This window comes from Elgaria multicarinata, chromosome 7, assembly GCF_023053635.1.
Source record: "Elgaria multicarinata webbii isolate HBS135686 ecotype San Diego chromosome 7, rElgMul1.1.pri, whole genome shotgun sequence".
Lineage (NCBI taxonomy): Eukaryota > Metazoa > Chordata > Lepidosauria > Squamata > Anguidae > Elgaria > Elgaria multicarinata.
The window spans coordinates 110,858,217-110,874,813 of record NC_086177.1 but is presented as its reverse complement, the minus strand read 5'-3'; the positions used below and the strand labels follow the sequence as shown (position 1 = coordinate 110,874,813).

At 45.9% G+C, this 16,597-nt stretch overlaps 1 protein-coding gene across 2 annotated transcripts in view; it reads left to right on the top strand.

The window, feature by feature from the left end:
- The window catches only part of TSNARE1 (t-SNARE domain containing 1), a 504,015-nt gene that overhangs the window by 61,732 nt on the left and 425,686 nt on the right, over positions 1–16,597 (top strand). The window contains exons 1-2 of one of the 2 annotated variants that reach the window (XM_063131212.1): positions 2,561–2,582; positions 8,546–8,661. The gene's annotated coding sequence lies outside the window, so the exon portion shown is untranslated. Of the gene's footprint in view, positions 1–2,560; positions 2,583–8,545; positions 8,662–16,597 lie in introns of those variants that run through there. The other variant, XM_063131213.1, reaches the window with a different exon arrangement.

Sequence of the window (16,597 nt, the reverse complement as noted above, 5' to 3'; positions counted from 1 at the left end):
GGTAAACAAATCTGTGCACTTTCTAAAAGTAAAAACTGATTCTAACCCTGGAAACATAATTTAGAGCCCTTTACATGCTTTTTTTGAAAACAAACAAACAAACCCAGCCACGTTGACTCCCTGTTGGTGCTGTGCTGCCGGCAGTAAGCTGAAGTGAGTCTTGGCAACTTTAGAACCAGAACTGGATGGTGCATAGGATAGAGGCTAGAGCTGGTGAAACACAGACCCTGAGAAGGGTTCCTCTGGAGGCAGGATCTATTTCAGGCCAGGATCTCAATAGAGAAGTCTAGGTAAAGAGGTGCTGGAATAAGGATCTGAACAGAAACTATCAGGCCCCCCCAGTATGGATCTGGAAGGGCCGAATAGAGAGGAACCAGTACCTCACATGATTTGGAAAGGAACCAGTACCTCACATGATTTATTATGATTTATTACATTTCTATACCACCCCATAGGTGAAGCTCTCTGGGTGGTTTACAAAAGATTAAGTTTAGGAAGAACCAATGGGCTATCATGTTGAGACCAGGTAGGCACGGATTAAGGCAAACACTCCAGAGATCTTGGGGCGTCCTCAACCTCTGCCAACAATGATATCCTGGTTGAAGGTGCGGGATGTTTAGCATAGGGAAAGGTAAGGGTTGCCCAATTAGGCTCTGTGGCAGATCGGAAACCTTATTGCTCCTACAGTGACACTGTGGTCAACTTGGGAGAAGGGCTTGAGCATCTGAGATGAACACAAAATGGGAGAAAAGTTTATTGTACAAAAGCCCGGCACGTTTCAGCCGACTGATTTTTTTTTAAGGACTTCTTCAGGGCTTGTTAGAACATCTGCAGATGTTCAGTAACAACAAATCGCCTTGTGATGGTAACAACCCCGCCCCCCCCCCCCGAAGAAGGCCTTAAAAAAGCGAGAGGCCGAAACGTGTCGGGCTTTTGTATAATAATACACTTTTCTACAGCTTCCTGACTTCTCTCTTTTTTGTGTGTTCGACTTGGGAAAAGGTCTAACCTCACAACCTTGAGGAGAGGAATTCAAAGCCAGGCACTGGTATGTGGAGGTGCCCATTGTATCGAGCAAAATACTCATGCTAAGTCTTAGTCGCATGGCCTTGAGCGCCATTGTTTTGGTAGAAAGGCCAAGATATAAACCGAATGAACGAAGGATAGTGGGAATAGAACATGCGAAGCAGCTAGGCCCAATCAGTGTTCCAATCTTTTGACCAAAAGCGTGAAATGACTGTATCCTGCCATTCAGCTCCCTTCAGCCGTTTGCAAGGATTCTTGTTCCACAGGTCGAATGGCTTTAAACACAGAAATGTCCTAGTTTCAGGAGAAAGGATGTTTTTTTTTTAGGTGGAGGAGTGTCTTTGATGGCTAAGAATGTTAAAGTAGAGTCTGGCCTGTCAGTTTTTCCCCCTTCTTCCTCTTTTTTTAAAACACACACCATTGACCCTGGCTTTCCATCCTCGCTAATTATATTAATCTCCATTTGCATGCTGACGTGTGAGTTTAAGAGGGGTCACTGCAGCCTGGATGCGTATTAAACTTGTAAATGACAGCCAGAGGCCACAGTACCACCGGACAAGTGGCAATTAAGCCACTAAGAGGATCACAACATGTTTTCCGATTACCGGGAGAGGTTGGTTGATCTTTGCATTTAACGCTTGACATAGGCGGGCATGGCTGCCTCTTGACTGCATTAGTGGCGCCCATGTACAATCTCTGTGTTGGGAGACATCAGCATTCGACAGGAAATGGAGCTGTAGATGTTGCTTGGCAAATAGCCATCCATCATCAGAGTGACCCTATGGAGCCAGCCCAGCACTCTGTTCACACAGGGGCCAACCAGCCATCGGCCACGGCTGAACAAGCAGGACACGGTGCAACAGCACCCTCTTGCCCATGTTCCCCAGCAACTGGTACACACAGGCTTACTGCCTCGAATACTGGAGATAGCACACAACCATCAGGACTAGTAGCCATCGATAGCTTTTGCCTCCAGGAATTTATCCAACCCCCTTTTAAAGCCATCCAAATAGGTGGCTATCGCTACATCTTGTGGTAGTGAGTTTCATAATTTAACTATGCGCTGTGTGAAGAAGTCCTTCCTTTTATTTGTCCTGGATCTCCCACCATTCAGCTTCATGGAAGGACCCCAAGTTCTAGTATTTTCAGAGAGGGAGAAAAATGTCTCCCTGTCCACATTCTCCATACCATGCATAATTCTGTACACCTCTACCATGTCTCCTCTTAGCCTCCTTTTTCCCAAGCTAAACAATCCCAGTTGATGTAACCTTCCCTCGTACCGTAGATGCTCCAGCCCCTTAATCATTTTAGTTGCCCTTTTCTGCACTTCTTCCAGCTCTATAATACCCTTTTTTAGGTGTGGTGACCAGAACTGTACACAGTATTCTAAGTGCGGTTGCACCATAGATTTGTATAAGGGAAGTACGATACTGGCAGTTTTATTCTCAATTCCTTTTCTTATAATGACTAACATGGAGTTTGCCTTCTTTACAGCGGCTGCACACTGGGTGGACATTTTCATTGAACCGTCCACCACAATCCCACTTCAGCAGGGTGTGAGTTTGTGATTTTTCTTGGATGCTTTCCTGTGTTAAAAATAAAACCCATAAAAATAGAGCGGCCAAATCTAGTTCAGCTTTCCTACTTGTAGACATTTGTTTTTCCGTAAGTAGTTACTCAAAGTTGTGATTCCCTTATCTGTAGTCTAAAAGAGGTACAGTCACTTCATCATAGGGACATGGCAGGAGTCAGAAAGGGTGTGTGGAGTCTGGTGGTCTACCCCTCCCCCCTTCAGCCTACCAGAGTCCACTCTGTGTATTGCCAGGCCGCCATTTTGCATAAAAATGGTGGGTCGTTCTCTTACGTAAAGGCCTATTTGTGTAGATGGCAGCTGCAAAATTCTAGGTGAAAATGGTCCATTTACACTTGTAACTTTACATTTATGGCCACTTTACAGCTGCTATTTGATTAAATGGGTGTTTATGTAAAATGTAAAATAACAAGATGCTATTTTTATGCAAAATGGTGGCTCATTGAGGGATTGGGCAGCCAGTCGCTGGGTGCCTGTGGACCCTGCACCTGGCAGGGGTCAATTGAGTGGTCCGTCCCTAGTTCTTCATCTCAGGAACTATATTGCCTCGTTCCACTGCATGTATCAAGAGTAGGGATTTATGGGAATTTCATTTCAGTTCATTAAATATCAGAACTTGCCACTCTCACACCCTCATACATAGAATCATAGAATCATAGAATAGTAGAATTGGAAGGGGCCTATAAGGCCATCGAGTTCAACCCTCTGCTCAATGCAGGAATCCACCCTAAAGTATCCCTGACAGGTGCCTCTTGAAGGCCTCTAGTGTGGGAGAGCCCACAACTTCACTTGGTAACTGGTTCCATTGTCGTACTGCTCTAACAGTCAGGAAGTTTTTCCTGATGTCCAGACGGAATCTGGCTTTCTGTAACTTGAGCCCGAGGATCGAGAAGAGATCCTGGCCCTCCTCTGTGTGACAACCTTTTAAGTATTTGAAGAGTGCTCTCATGTCTCCCCTCAATCTTCTCTTCTCCAGGCTAAACATGCCCAGTTCTTTCAGTCTCTCTTCACAGGGCTTTGTTTCCAGACCCTTGATTATCCTGGTTGCCCTCCTCTGAACACGCTCCATGAATCCCTGAACTTGAAAACTCATTTGTAAAATAGATTAATTGGAAAAAAAGAAACTCTTAAAATATTTTATTTATTTATTTATTTATTATACTTATATACTGCCCCCATAGCCAGAGCTCTCTGGGCGGTTTACAGAAATTCTAAAATTAAGATAAAAACAAGTATACAAAATTTAAAATTTTAAAACACAGAACATACATACATAAAGCATTAAAAACCATTAAAAAACTAAACATGTGGGTGATTAAGATGTGCTGCCGTATGCCTGGGCAAAGAGGTAAGTCTTAACCCGGTGCCGGAAAGATAGCAGCGTTGGCGCCAGGCGAGCCTCATCAGGGAGATTGTTCCATAGTCTGGGGGCCACCACCGAAAAGGCCCTGTCCCTCGTTGCCACACTCTGAGCCTCTCTCGGAGTAGGCATCCGGAGGAGGACCTTAGATGTTGAACGTAGTGACCGGGTATATTCACGTCGAGAGAGGCGTTCCGTCAGGTATTGTGGTCCCAAGCCATGTACGGCTTTATTGGTCAAAACCAGCACCTTGAATTGGGCTGGGAAACATACAGGCAGCCAGTGCAAGCGGACCAGAGCAGGTGTTATATGGTCGAACCTTCTGGTTCCCGAAATCAATCTGGCCGCTGCATTTTGCACGAGCTGCATATGCATTTTGAAGAGAGAAAAATGATAATTTTCATGCTTTAGTCAATGGCGGGGGGGGGGGGGAGGGGAGCATGCATTTGGGTGTGCAGTTTAGAAATTGCACACAAAATGAATTTTCTCATCCAAGCAACAATAAAAAAAAAATTGGGAAGGAGGCAGGACCAAGATTTAGGGTGGAATTTGGAAAATGTTGATCATCTTAAGCCTTGCTGATTTTCCCATCCCTATAAGATGGTCTATTAGCCTGGGTCTATTCCCTTCGTTCTCTCACCACAACTATCACTAGGAGATTTTCGAAAACCTGGGCATCTTTTAGAAATTATGCAAGATGTTTCTAGTTTAATTTTGTGTATATTGTTGCAGATTTTAAGCCGGTGAAATCTGAAAAAACTGCTGTGTTTTTAAAAATCTCTTCATTGACTGTTTGTGGTGTGTTTTCAAGACTTGAGACTTGTGCAATGTATTTGGGCCTCGTGAAACCATTGATCATTAGACTTGCATGCCTTAATTGTTTTAATTGACAGATTAAATTCACTAAAGCTTTCCTGGATTAATTTGGAGGGCTGCAAATTAAGACACACTGTTTATTTAGTTTATTAATTTATTTTGGTTTTGGTGAGTTGCTATGATAAGGAATGGAAGGGAGAATGTTAAAGATGCATTTTCCCACCAGGAAGCCGTAGCCATTTATTATTGAATTAGAAGTAGTTTCAGCAGTTCAAAAAAAAAAAAAAAAAAAAAGGCTGTCGTATCAAAGCTGGACAACATGTATATTCTTTAAACATATAATTTTATTTATTTATTTATTTATTTATTACATTTTTATACCGCCCAATAGCCGAAGCTCACTGGGCGGTTCACAAAAATTAAAAACATAATAAAACAACCAACAGGTTAAAAGCACAAATACAAAATACAGTATAAAAAGCACAACCAGGATGAAAACCACGCTGCAAAATTGATATAAGATTAAAATACAGAGTTAGAACAGTAAAATTTAAATTTAAGTTAAAATTAAGTGTTAAAATACTGAGAAAATAAAAAGGTCTTCAGCTGGTGACGAAAGGAGTACAGTGTAGGCGCCAGGCGGACCTCTCTGGGGAGCTCGTTCCACAGTCGGGTTGCCACAGCAGAGAAGGCCCTCCTCCTAGTAGCCACCTGCCTCACTTCCTTTGGCAGGGGCTCACGGAGAAGGGCCCCTATAGATGATCTTAAGGTCCGGGCAGGTACATATGGGAGGAGGCGTTCCTTCAAATAACCTGGCCCCAAACCGTTTAGGGCTTTAAATGTCAATACCAGCACTTTGAATCGGGCCCGGACCTGGACTGGCAGCCAATGAAGTTGTAAAAGGACTGGCGTAATGTGATCTCGCCGGCCAGTCCCTGTTAGTAAACGGGCTGCCCTGCTTTGTACCAGCTGAAGCTTCCGGACCGTTTTCAAAGGCAGCCTCATGTATAACGCATCAACTAAAACTGCTGTTGCATCATTAATGTGCTGGGTATTTTATAGAGGAGAGGAGGATAGTTCCCTGCCCCAAGAAGCTTACAAACTAAAATTTGAAGGAAAGCTGCAATAATGTATGGCGACTGAAGGATTGCTTTGAAGGCTCAGTGGGAAAGATGGTTACTAATTTTTAGTAACTCTACTTGTGGATGTCCTGAGCATTTCAGTAGGGGCACTTTCAAGGGAGGTGCATCCCTGCCTAAGTACTCGCAAACAGGGTTAAGATGAGCAGAGGCCTGCTTGCCTTGATCCAACCATTAATTCCGTCTCCTTTGTGCCTGGCCCTCAGGGGCCAAGTTAACATAGTTGGTGCAAGGCCAAGGAAGGCAGGAGTGGGTGCTTCATGGGCCCAGTTGGAGCCTGCTTTTCCTGTCAGCAATGGGATTACCAGTCACAGAATCGGTAGGAGGACAATAGGTTTATGTGCATTGTTTCCACCGGAGATTAGGCTTTTATTAGTAGTATTTATTAGGACTGTGCACAACCCCCTGATTTACCTCGGAAGCTGACTTAGAGCTTCCATAGAATCATAGAATAGCAGAGTTGGAAGGGGCCTACAAGGCCATGGAGTCCAACCCCCTGCTCAATGCAGGAATCCACCCTAAAGCATCCCTGACAGATGGTTGTCCAGCTGCCTCTTGAAGGCCTCTAGTGTGGGAGAGGCCACAACCTCACCAGGCAACTGATTCCATTGTCGTACTGCTCTAACAGTCAGGAAGTTTTTCCTGATATCCAGCTGGAATCTGGCTTCCTTTAACTTGAGCCCGTTATTCCGTGTCCTGCACTCTGGGAGGATCGAGAAGAGATCCTGGCCCTCCTCTGTGTGACAACCTTTTAAGTCTTTGAAGAGTGCTCTCATGTCTCCCCTCCATCTTCTCTTCTCCAGGCTAAACATGCCCAGTTCTTTCAGTCTCTCTTCATAGGGCTTTGTTTCCAGACCCCTGATCATCCAAATTGCCATTGATTCAATTCGGGGCGCCTCGGTACCACCCCACTGACTTCGGATTCTATTTCAAATTAGGGCTCCCCTTGAATTCTCACCGAACCTGGTGAGCTGCTTCCCTCTGCCCCGTGACTTACCTGAAGCCTCTGGACGTGCCAGCGAGCCACCTGTACTCTAGGCGAGCCACTCTGCCTTGCTATAGATCTACAGCAGCTCGAGATGTTGTAAACTATGGCAGCGGGCCATTGGGCTGAATCAGCCCGAATCGCTTCGGCTGCTTCAGGTTGAAGTGGCCCAATCTGGTCCCGAGCCAGATTTGGGTCGAGGCGGACTGAATTGGCCTGCTTCGACTCAGAATCAGAGCTTGGGACTGAGCCAAAGCACACCCCCAATGTGCAATAATTTGGATTTGGGAGATCCGCCAACCTGTCCCAATCCTGAAATGAGTGTATTCACTCATTTTGGGGCTTCTTAAAGGAAGTGTTAAATCTTACTTGCAGTAGTGGTTGGTTCTACTTGCCCAATGAAAGCGGTGGGAGGGCTGCTTACGCAATGGCCCAGTTGGATATTTCCTAAGTGTTCCACAATCCCTACAACTTCTCTGTAAGGTATGCCACTGGGCCTTGCTAGACCTGCCGGGATAAGCCGGCAGGGAGGCGGGGCGACGGCGTGCAAACTTTAACGCGCGCCGCCCAGCCTCCTAGACGCACAACGCGCAGGGACGACGGAAGCCCTGCAGCGCCGGCCATTTTTTAAAAAGTTTAAAGGGGCCACGTGCGCCCGAAGACTGCGGAGAAGGTAAGGGTTTTTTATTAGTTAACCCCCCCCCATCCGCTCCTGATCCCTTCCTGATCTTTCTCTCCCTCCATGTCCCGTGTGTCATCTCCCCTCCTTTTCCCTCCGTGCGTGTGTCCTGTGTCATCTCCCCTCCTTTTCCCTCCGTGCGTGTGTCCTGTGTCATCTCCCCTCCTTTTCCCTCCGTGCGTGTGTGTGTGTGTCCTGTGTCATCTCCCCTCCTTTTCCCTCCGTGCGTGTGTCCTGTGTCATCTCCCCTCCTTTTCCCTCCGTGCGTGTGTCCTGTGTCATCTCCCCTCCTTTTCCCTCCGTGCGTGTGTCCTGTGTCATCTCCCCTCCTTTTCCCTCCGTGCGTGTGTCCTGTGTCATCTCCCCTTCTTTTCCCTCCGTGCGTGTGTGTGTGTGTCCTGTGTCATCTCCCCTCCTTTTCCCTCCGTGCGTGTGTCCTGTGTCGTCTCCCCTCCTTTTCCCTCCCGGGATCTCCCCGGCCGATGGGCACAGCGCTCAGCGCTGTGGCCAGTCCGCGGCTTTTTGTGGCTACTCGTGAGTAAGCGATTAGCCGCAAAAAGCCACGGAAGTCCCTAGACCTTCCCCAGCTCCGGCCTCAGGCCGGAGCTGGGGAAAAGGCGCGCCATAAGCGAATTCGCTTATGGCGCGTTGGAGAAGGCCTCAGCGCGGCCTGTCTCCGGATTCCCCTGTGCGTCATCTGGACGCACAGCAGGGAAGCCGGGACAGAAGGCGCGCTAAGGCCTCGTCTAGGAAGGCCCACTGTCATTATGCCCAGTGTAGAGGTGGGGATATGCGTGGGCTGAAGTGGAGAGAGTGTGGTTTCGCACCCAGGAACTTCATGGCCAAAGAGGAATTCTAACAAGGAACATCACAGCTTACCTTTATTTTTGCTAACCTGCTCCCAACTTTCTCTTTATTTACAATGATCTATATTCTGTTTACTCATCAGTTACTCATCAGTGAGTCCATCTTCTGCCGTGGATTGTGAGAGAATCTTGACCTATCAAGAGAGCTGACCTTGCAGAAGCAGCCGTGGAAAACAATTCAAACTTGTTTCTTTAAAAGGTAAGGGTACCAGAACTCTTTGTTTTTTGTGACCTGAGAGCTGGGTGATGAGTGATAGAACTTTTGTGTTTGTGTACCTCTTTCATGTTTCCGTGGTGGGAGGTGAGTTACAGTTGGTTCCTTATGGCACATTTGCTTACAGCTAGGCTGGTTTTCTCTCTCTCTCTCCCTCTCTCTCTCCCTCCCTTTTCAACGTCATTAGCTCTCTCATTCTGTGCTGCAAAGAAGAAACTCAGTCAAGTTAGGGAGCTGGGGAAGAAATTCCTCAAGACTCTCTAGGAGTCATGGAAGAATCTTCCCAAGAGCTTATCAAACAGGAAGCTGAGGTTCAGAGATCCTCTCCCTTGAGAATTCAGTCTTCGTCCAAGGGGAGGGAGCACTGGAATTGACACATCTCAGAGGCAGCTACAGAGTCAAGTGGGCAGAGTTGAGGGGAGTTAGGAAAATGTCCGCTAGACTAGCTGCACATCAGAAGTTGCATCATAAAGACCCTCCGTGAACGAGGAGTCCGCTAAAAGCCTGTCGAGCACAGCGGGAAACTGTCCATTTATTTGATATGCAGCTGCCTTGCTTTGCCTTTCTAATTAAGCTTAGAGGATAGCTGCTAGCCTTCACCGTCCCTTCAGGTGTGCAGAGGTGGGTTTTTACCTGGATAAAGACTTTGTGGATTGCACAGCAAACCTCTTTGTTGTCTCACATTTCGGTGGGAGGGTTTAGAATCATGACATGTATTAAGAACCCTTCTGGATCAGGCCAATCGTCTATCTAGCCCCATATCCAATGGTCTATCTTGCCCAGTGGTTCCCAAACTTTTTCAGGCCACTGCCCCCTTGGTTCCACAAACTCATGCCCAGTGCCCCCTACCCTACACTATAAAAATCATTATTCAGAATAGCAGTTTTCAACAACCCACTAAGGAAGAGAATAACAATAAAATTCAAAACAGTAACAATTAATTGAATATTTATTCAAAATCCGAAGCACCCACTGCAGACTTGCCAAGGGAGGGAGGGAAAAGAGAGCAAATGCCTCTGTTTTGCAGCCAGCGTGGCGGGGCACACCAAGCAGGGTATGTCTCTTCATTAGCGTTTAGGTGCTTTTGAAACATTTCAATTCACCTTTAAAAGGACTCTTCTTAAACGGTATTAGTACATGTGCGGATTCTTCCCCTATATGGCTTAGGACCAAACTACCTTCTCCCATAAAAATGTCCCTGGGTTTTAAGACCTTCTGGAGAGGCGCGGCTTGGAAAAGACCACCTCGAGCGCCCCCCTGCTGCCCCCTTTCCCCTTAATGCCCCGCTATGCAATCCCACTGCCCCCAAGGGGGCAGTACCACCCACTTTGTGAACCACTGATCTAGCCCCATATCCTGTCTTCCACAGTTGCCAACTTGATGCCTCTTAGAGGGTCACAAGGCAGGGCATGAAGGCCATCATAGGTGCCTGCTGTTGTCTAGCAACTAGTCATCAGAGCCATATTACCTCTGAATGTGGAGGTTTGATTTAGCTTTCATAGCTAGTGGCCAACATTGGGCCTACTAAGGCATTTCAAACTTTCCGGGCTGGAAACTTGTTCAAAGTCCTTGGCATTCTCCCAAAGGGTGTGTAACTCTACCATGTGCACGCCTCTGAATTAATACCTAACGAATTACCATCTGCCCCATGAGCCTTTAAGTTTGATGATATGATCTAATTGGATGTGTTTCCATGTCTACCCATAACTTAATGTTGTTGAAAACGACTGGTAGGCCGAAACAGGTCCACCGGTTGTGTATTGGGGTATTCTGGCAAAATACAGATATGCTTGTATATGTGTAAATTTGATCCAATGAGCCAGTATACTGGCAATTTCATCCATATTAACTCCCAATTGACGAGTTTATTATTCCGGTGCAAGTAGAGTTGTGGTTTGTTAATCTCAATTTGCGCTCAAGCTAGTCACGTGTAATACTTTATCGCAACGTCTTCTACAGAAGCTTTCTGTGACATTGCATAGATTTTGAAGTAAGGTGACGTTGAATTCATTTACACTTTTTCTTCTTTTTTTTTAAAAAAAGCACTTACGTTTCTGAGATCTATGCTGAGTTCATGGCTGGTATAGTTTTATTGGTGTATTTTGACACAACCACCAGAACTGGATCAGTAAGAAGGGGAAGAGAGAATTCTTAAGAACATGAGAAGAGCCCTGATGCTGGATCAGACCAAGGGTCCATCTAGGCCAGCACTCTGTTCACACAGTGGCCAACCATTAGTTGACTGGTTTGCATCTGCTTGCTTCTGTGAGTGAACTTTGCCCAGTGTTCAACACCCAGTGCAGGGGTTGGTTTTGTCCCCCATGTTGTTTAACATTTACATGAAGCCGCTGGGGGCGGTCATCTGGAGCTTTGGAGTGTGCTGCCATCAGTATGCTGACGACATGCAGCTCTACTTCTCCTTTTCATCTTCAGCAGGAGAGGCTGTGAATGTGTTGAACCGGTGCCTGGCTGCGACAATGGACTGGATGAGGGCTAATAAACTGAAACTCAATCCAGACAAGACTGAGATGCTGTTAGTAGGTGATTCCGCTGACAGGATGGGGGGTGTTCTACCGGTTCTGGATGGGATTGCACTCACTCTGAAGGAGCAGGTTCGTAGCTTGGGGGTTCTTTTAGACCCATCGTTGTCACTTGAGGCTCAGGTGACCTCAGTGGCACGGAGTGCCTTCTACAAACTCCGGTTGGTGGCCCAGCTACGCCCCTATCTGGACAGGGGTAACCTGGCTTCAGTTGTCCATGCTCTGGTAACCTCCAAGTTAGATTATTGCATTGCACTCTACGTAGGGCTGCCTTTGAAGACGGTTCAGAAGCTGCAGCTCGTGCAAAATGCAGCAGCCAGATTGATTTCGGGAACCAGAAGGTTCGACCATATAACACCTGCTCTGGTCCGCTTGCACTGGCTGCCTGTATGTGTCCGAGCTCAATTCAAGGTGCTGGTTTTGCCCTATAAAGCCTTACACGGCTTGGGACCACAATCCCTGACGGAACGCCTCTCCCGACGTGAATATACCCGGTCACTACGTTCAACATCTAAGGTCCTCCTCAGGGTGCCTACTCCGAGAGAGGCTCAGAGTGTGGCAATTATTATTATTATTATTATTATTTATTTATTTATATAGCACCATCAATGTACATGGTGCAATGAGGGACAGGGCCTTTTCGGTGGTGGCCCCCAGACTATGGAATGATCTCCCTGACGACGCTCGCCTGGCACCAACGCTGCGATCTTTCCGGCGCCAGGTTAAGACTTTCCTCTTTGCCCAGGCATATGGCGGCACATCTTAATCACCCACATGTTTAGGGTTTTTTTTAACGGTTTTTAATGCTTTATGTGTGTATGTTCTGTGTTTTAGAATTTTAAATTTTGTATACTCATTTTAATCTTAATTTTAGAATTTCTGTAAACCGCCCAGAGAGCCCTGGCTATGGGAGCGGTATAGAAGTGCAATAAATAAATAAATAAATAAATAAATAAACCTGTGTCTTGCCCTATATTGACGTACAAACTCTGCCATAGAACATTATTACCTCTACTGATTTGGCAGGAATTTTTTATTTATTTATTTATTACATTTCTATACCGCCCAATAGCCGGAGCTCTCTGGGCGGTTCACAAAAATTAAAAACATTCGAAGTATAAAACAACAGTATAAAACCATAGTACAAAATACAATATAAAAGCGCAACCGGATAAAAACAGCAGCAATGCAAAATCACAAATTTAAAACACCAAGTTAAAATGTATTTATAGACTGTTAAAATACTGGGAGAATTTTTACCTGTGGCCCAACTTGATTGTCTACTGGTTAGGAGCTGTTTGGCATTTTTTCATTGGACTTGGTAATGGCCCAGTGCTGCAAAGACTATGTGGTCTACCAAAGCCTGTCAACAGCCTGGCTTTATGAACACAGGAAGCTGCCTTATACCAAGTCAGACCCTTGGTCCATCAGGCCCCGGTATTGTCAACACTGACAGGCAGCAATGGGTTTCTTTCCTCACCCTACCTGGAGATGCCGGGAATCGAACCTGGGACCCTCTACATGCAAAGCAGGTGCTCTACCACTGAGTTAAAGCCCCTCCCATTCCTAGTTTTCATCCTGTACAAAATCAGGCCTGGTTTAACCTTGTAGCAAAGTGGAGGCGTAAGGACCCAGGGCAGTCAATTGGACTATACCACTGCAATTTCAACTGAGGGAGTGTGTGTGTGTGTGTCTAAAAGATCCCTTATGTAGAAATGCCTTGCAACAAGATGGCTAGCTCATTGTGCTAGTTTTCTAACTGCAGGGAGATGTATGTATTTGTGCATATGTATGAGTGAGTACACACACACACACACACACACACACACACACACACACACACACAAAATAACAGGTATATAACCTTCTGCAGTTTGAAGTGGCAAAAATTCTGATGTACCACATCATTCACATGCCATTTTGCTGGATTCTACTTTAGTCCCAGCCGAGGAAAGGAGTGTAGAGTAACATAGAATCATAGAATAGCAGAGTTGGAAGGGGCCTACAAGGCCATCGAGTCCAACCCCCCTGCTCAATGCAGGAATCCACCCTAAAGCATCTCTGACAGGTGGTTGTCCAGCTGCCTCTTGAAGGCCTCTAGGGTGGGAGAGCCCACAACCTCCCTAGGTAACTGATTCCATTGTCGTACTGCTCTAACAGTCAGGAAGTTTTTCCTGATGTCCAACTGGAATCTGGCTTCCTTTAACTTGAGCCCGTTATTCCGTGTTCTGCACTCTGGGAGGATTGAGAAGAGATCCTGGCCCTCCTCTGTGTGACAACCTTTCAAGTATTTGAAGAGTGCTATCATGTCTCCCCTCCATCTTCTCTTCTCCAGGCTAAACAGGCCCAGTTCTTTCAGTCTCTCTTCATAGGGCTTTGTTTCCAGACCCTTGATCATCCTGGTTGCCCTCCTCTGAACACGCTCCAGCTTGTCTGCGTCAAATGAGTAACAAAATGAGTAACAATTCTGGATCTCTCCCTCTCCCCAGATAGGGCTCCAAATCTTCTCCCCACCCTCTACCTAGTGCAGTTCTGCTATTGAACTGAACTGTGATGGGTAAAACCTATTTTGTTGTCGTAATTCGATCTGAAAGCTGCCTCATAGCTTTCCAGATCTGTCACACACTTAAATCAAACTTGACACCATCATAATGGGGCGTGTTATTTTGAGCTATTACGGCCTCCTTTAATAGGGGTTTCTTTTTATATCTTAACTTTTATTCTTTGACTTAAATTAAGCATTACCTTTCTAAATTTGCTTAAGAGTTTTTTTTTTGGAAGTTTATTGTGAAGCATCTGAACTGCTGTCTTGACCAGGCCCTATATGAGCAGGTATTAATGACTAAGAGCACAAGATTCTATGCTAGGTTTTGTTTGTTTTGTTTAATTTTGATTAGAGCACTCAAATCTTGCCCCAGTTTACTGTCTCCAGCATATGCATGTTGGGCTCTGGTACGTGTGCATTTTGAAAAGTGCTGTCAAACATTCCAAACCGATATGTTTTGTTGAAAAGACTGAAACTCAAATCCAGACAAGACAGAGGTACTGTTAGCGGGTGGTTCATCTGTCTGGCGAGGTGAAGTTTGCCCTGTCCTGGACGGGGTTGCACTCCCCCTAAAGGATCGGGACCATAGTTTGGGGGTGCTCTTCGATCCAGAACTGTCACTAGAGGCACAGGTGAACTCAGTGGCAAAGAGCGCCTTTTATCAGCTTAGGCTGATATACCAACTGCACCCTTATCTGGACAGAGATAGCCTAGCTACAGTTATCCATGCTCTGATAACCTCTTGTTTGGATTACTGCAATGCGTTATACGTGGGGCTGCCTTTGAAAATGGTCCGGAAGCTTCAACTGGTACAAAACAGGGCCGCCCGCTTACTAACAGGGACTGGCTGATGAGACCACATCACGCCAGTCCTTTTCCAGCTTCATTGGCTGCCAGTCCAGGTCTGGGCCCGATTCAAAGTGCATTTAAAGCCCTAAATGGCTTGGGGCCAGGCTATCTGAAGGAACACCTCCTCCCATATGTACCTCTCCGGACCCTAAGGTCATCCTCAGGGGTCCTTCTCCACGAGCCCCTGCCAAAGGAGGTGAGGCAGGTGGCTACCAGGAGCAGGGCCTTCTCTGCTGTGGCACCCCGGCTGTGGAATGAGCTCCCTAAGGAGGTTCGCTTAGCACCTACATTATATGCTTTTAGACGCCAGGTGAAGACCTTTTTATTCTCCCTGCGTTTTAACAGTCTATAAATTAATTTTAACTTGGTGTTTTAAATTTGTAATTTTGCATTGCTGCTGTTTTTATCTGGTTGAGCTTTTATATTGTATTTTATATTATGGGTTTATACTGTTGTTTTATACTTTGAATGTTTTTAATTTTTGTGAACCGCCCAGAGAGCTCCGGCTATTGGGCGGTATAGAAATGTAATAAATAAATAAATAAATAAATAAATGACTCTTCTGAGCAATGTCTTTGCTGGTCCCAATGTCCCACTCTGATTTGCCTGCTTTTCTTTCTCGCCTCCATGATATTGCTCATTGACCCAGAGACCTTATCTAAGTTTATCTCCTGAAACAGCTCCCCAGATTGCATGGAAATGTAACATTTTCATTAGCCACTTGCCAAAATAGTTTGAAGATGCATCTGAAGAAAACAAAACAAAAGAAAGAGAACTCTAATCAGTTTTTAAACATCCACGTTCATTACTGGCGCACATAATTGGGGTGAAGAGATGGAGTGGAGAGGGGAGGAGGAAGTAGTAGACAGAGTAGCTCAGCTGTGAAACACATACTTTTGGTGCACAGGGTTCCAGATTTTAATTCCTGGCATCTCCGGGGTGGAGAGCACAAGAATCATAGAATCATAGAATAGTAGAGTTGGAAGGGGCCTATAAGTCCATCAAGTCCAACCCCCTGCTCAATGCAGGAATCCACCCTAAAGTTTATCTGACAAAAAGTTGTCCAGCTGCCTCTTGAAGGCCTCTAGTGTGGGAGAGCCCACAACCTCCCTATGTAACTGGTTCCATTGTAGTACTGCTCTAACAGTCAGGAAGTTTTTCCTGATGTCCAGCCGGAATCTGGCTTCCTGTAACTTGAGCCTGTTATTCTGTGTCCTGCACTCGGGGAGGATCGAGAAGAGATCCTGGCCCTCCTCTGTGTGACAGCCTTTTAAGTATTTGAAGAGTGCTATCATGTCCCCCCTCAATCTTCTCTTCTCCAGGCTAAACATGCCCTGTTCTATCAGTCTCTCTTCATAGGGCTTTGTTTCCAGACCCCTGATCATCCTGGTTGCCCTCCTCTGAACACGCTCCAGCTTGTCTGCGTTGTTCTTGAATTGTGGAGCCCAGAACTGGACGCAATACTCTAGATGAGGCCTAACCAGGGCTGAATAGAGAGGAACCAGGACCTCACGCGATTTGGAAGCTGTACTTCTATTAATGCAGCCCAAAATAGCATTTGCCTTTCTTGCAGCCATATCGCACTGTTGACTCACATTCAGCTTGTGATCTACAACAATTCCAAGATCCTTCTCGTTTGTAGTATTGCTGAGCCAAGTATCCCCCATCTTGTAACTGCATTTGGTTTCTATTTTCTAGATGTAGAACTTGGCCTTTATCCCTATTGAATTTCATCCTGTTGTTTTCAGTCCAGCACTCCAGCCTATCAAGATCACTTTGAAGTTTGTTTCTGTCTTCCAGGGTATTAGCTATCCCACCCAATTTTGTGTCATCTGCAAATTTGATAAACGTTCCCTGCACCTCCTCGTCCAAATCCTTAATACAAATGTTGAAGAGCACCGGGCCCAGGACTGAACCCTGCGGTACACAAGGCCTTGGAGCACAGCTACTAATCAGAGAAGATGACTGTGGGCTAGATGACTGTGGG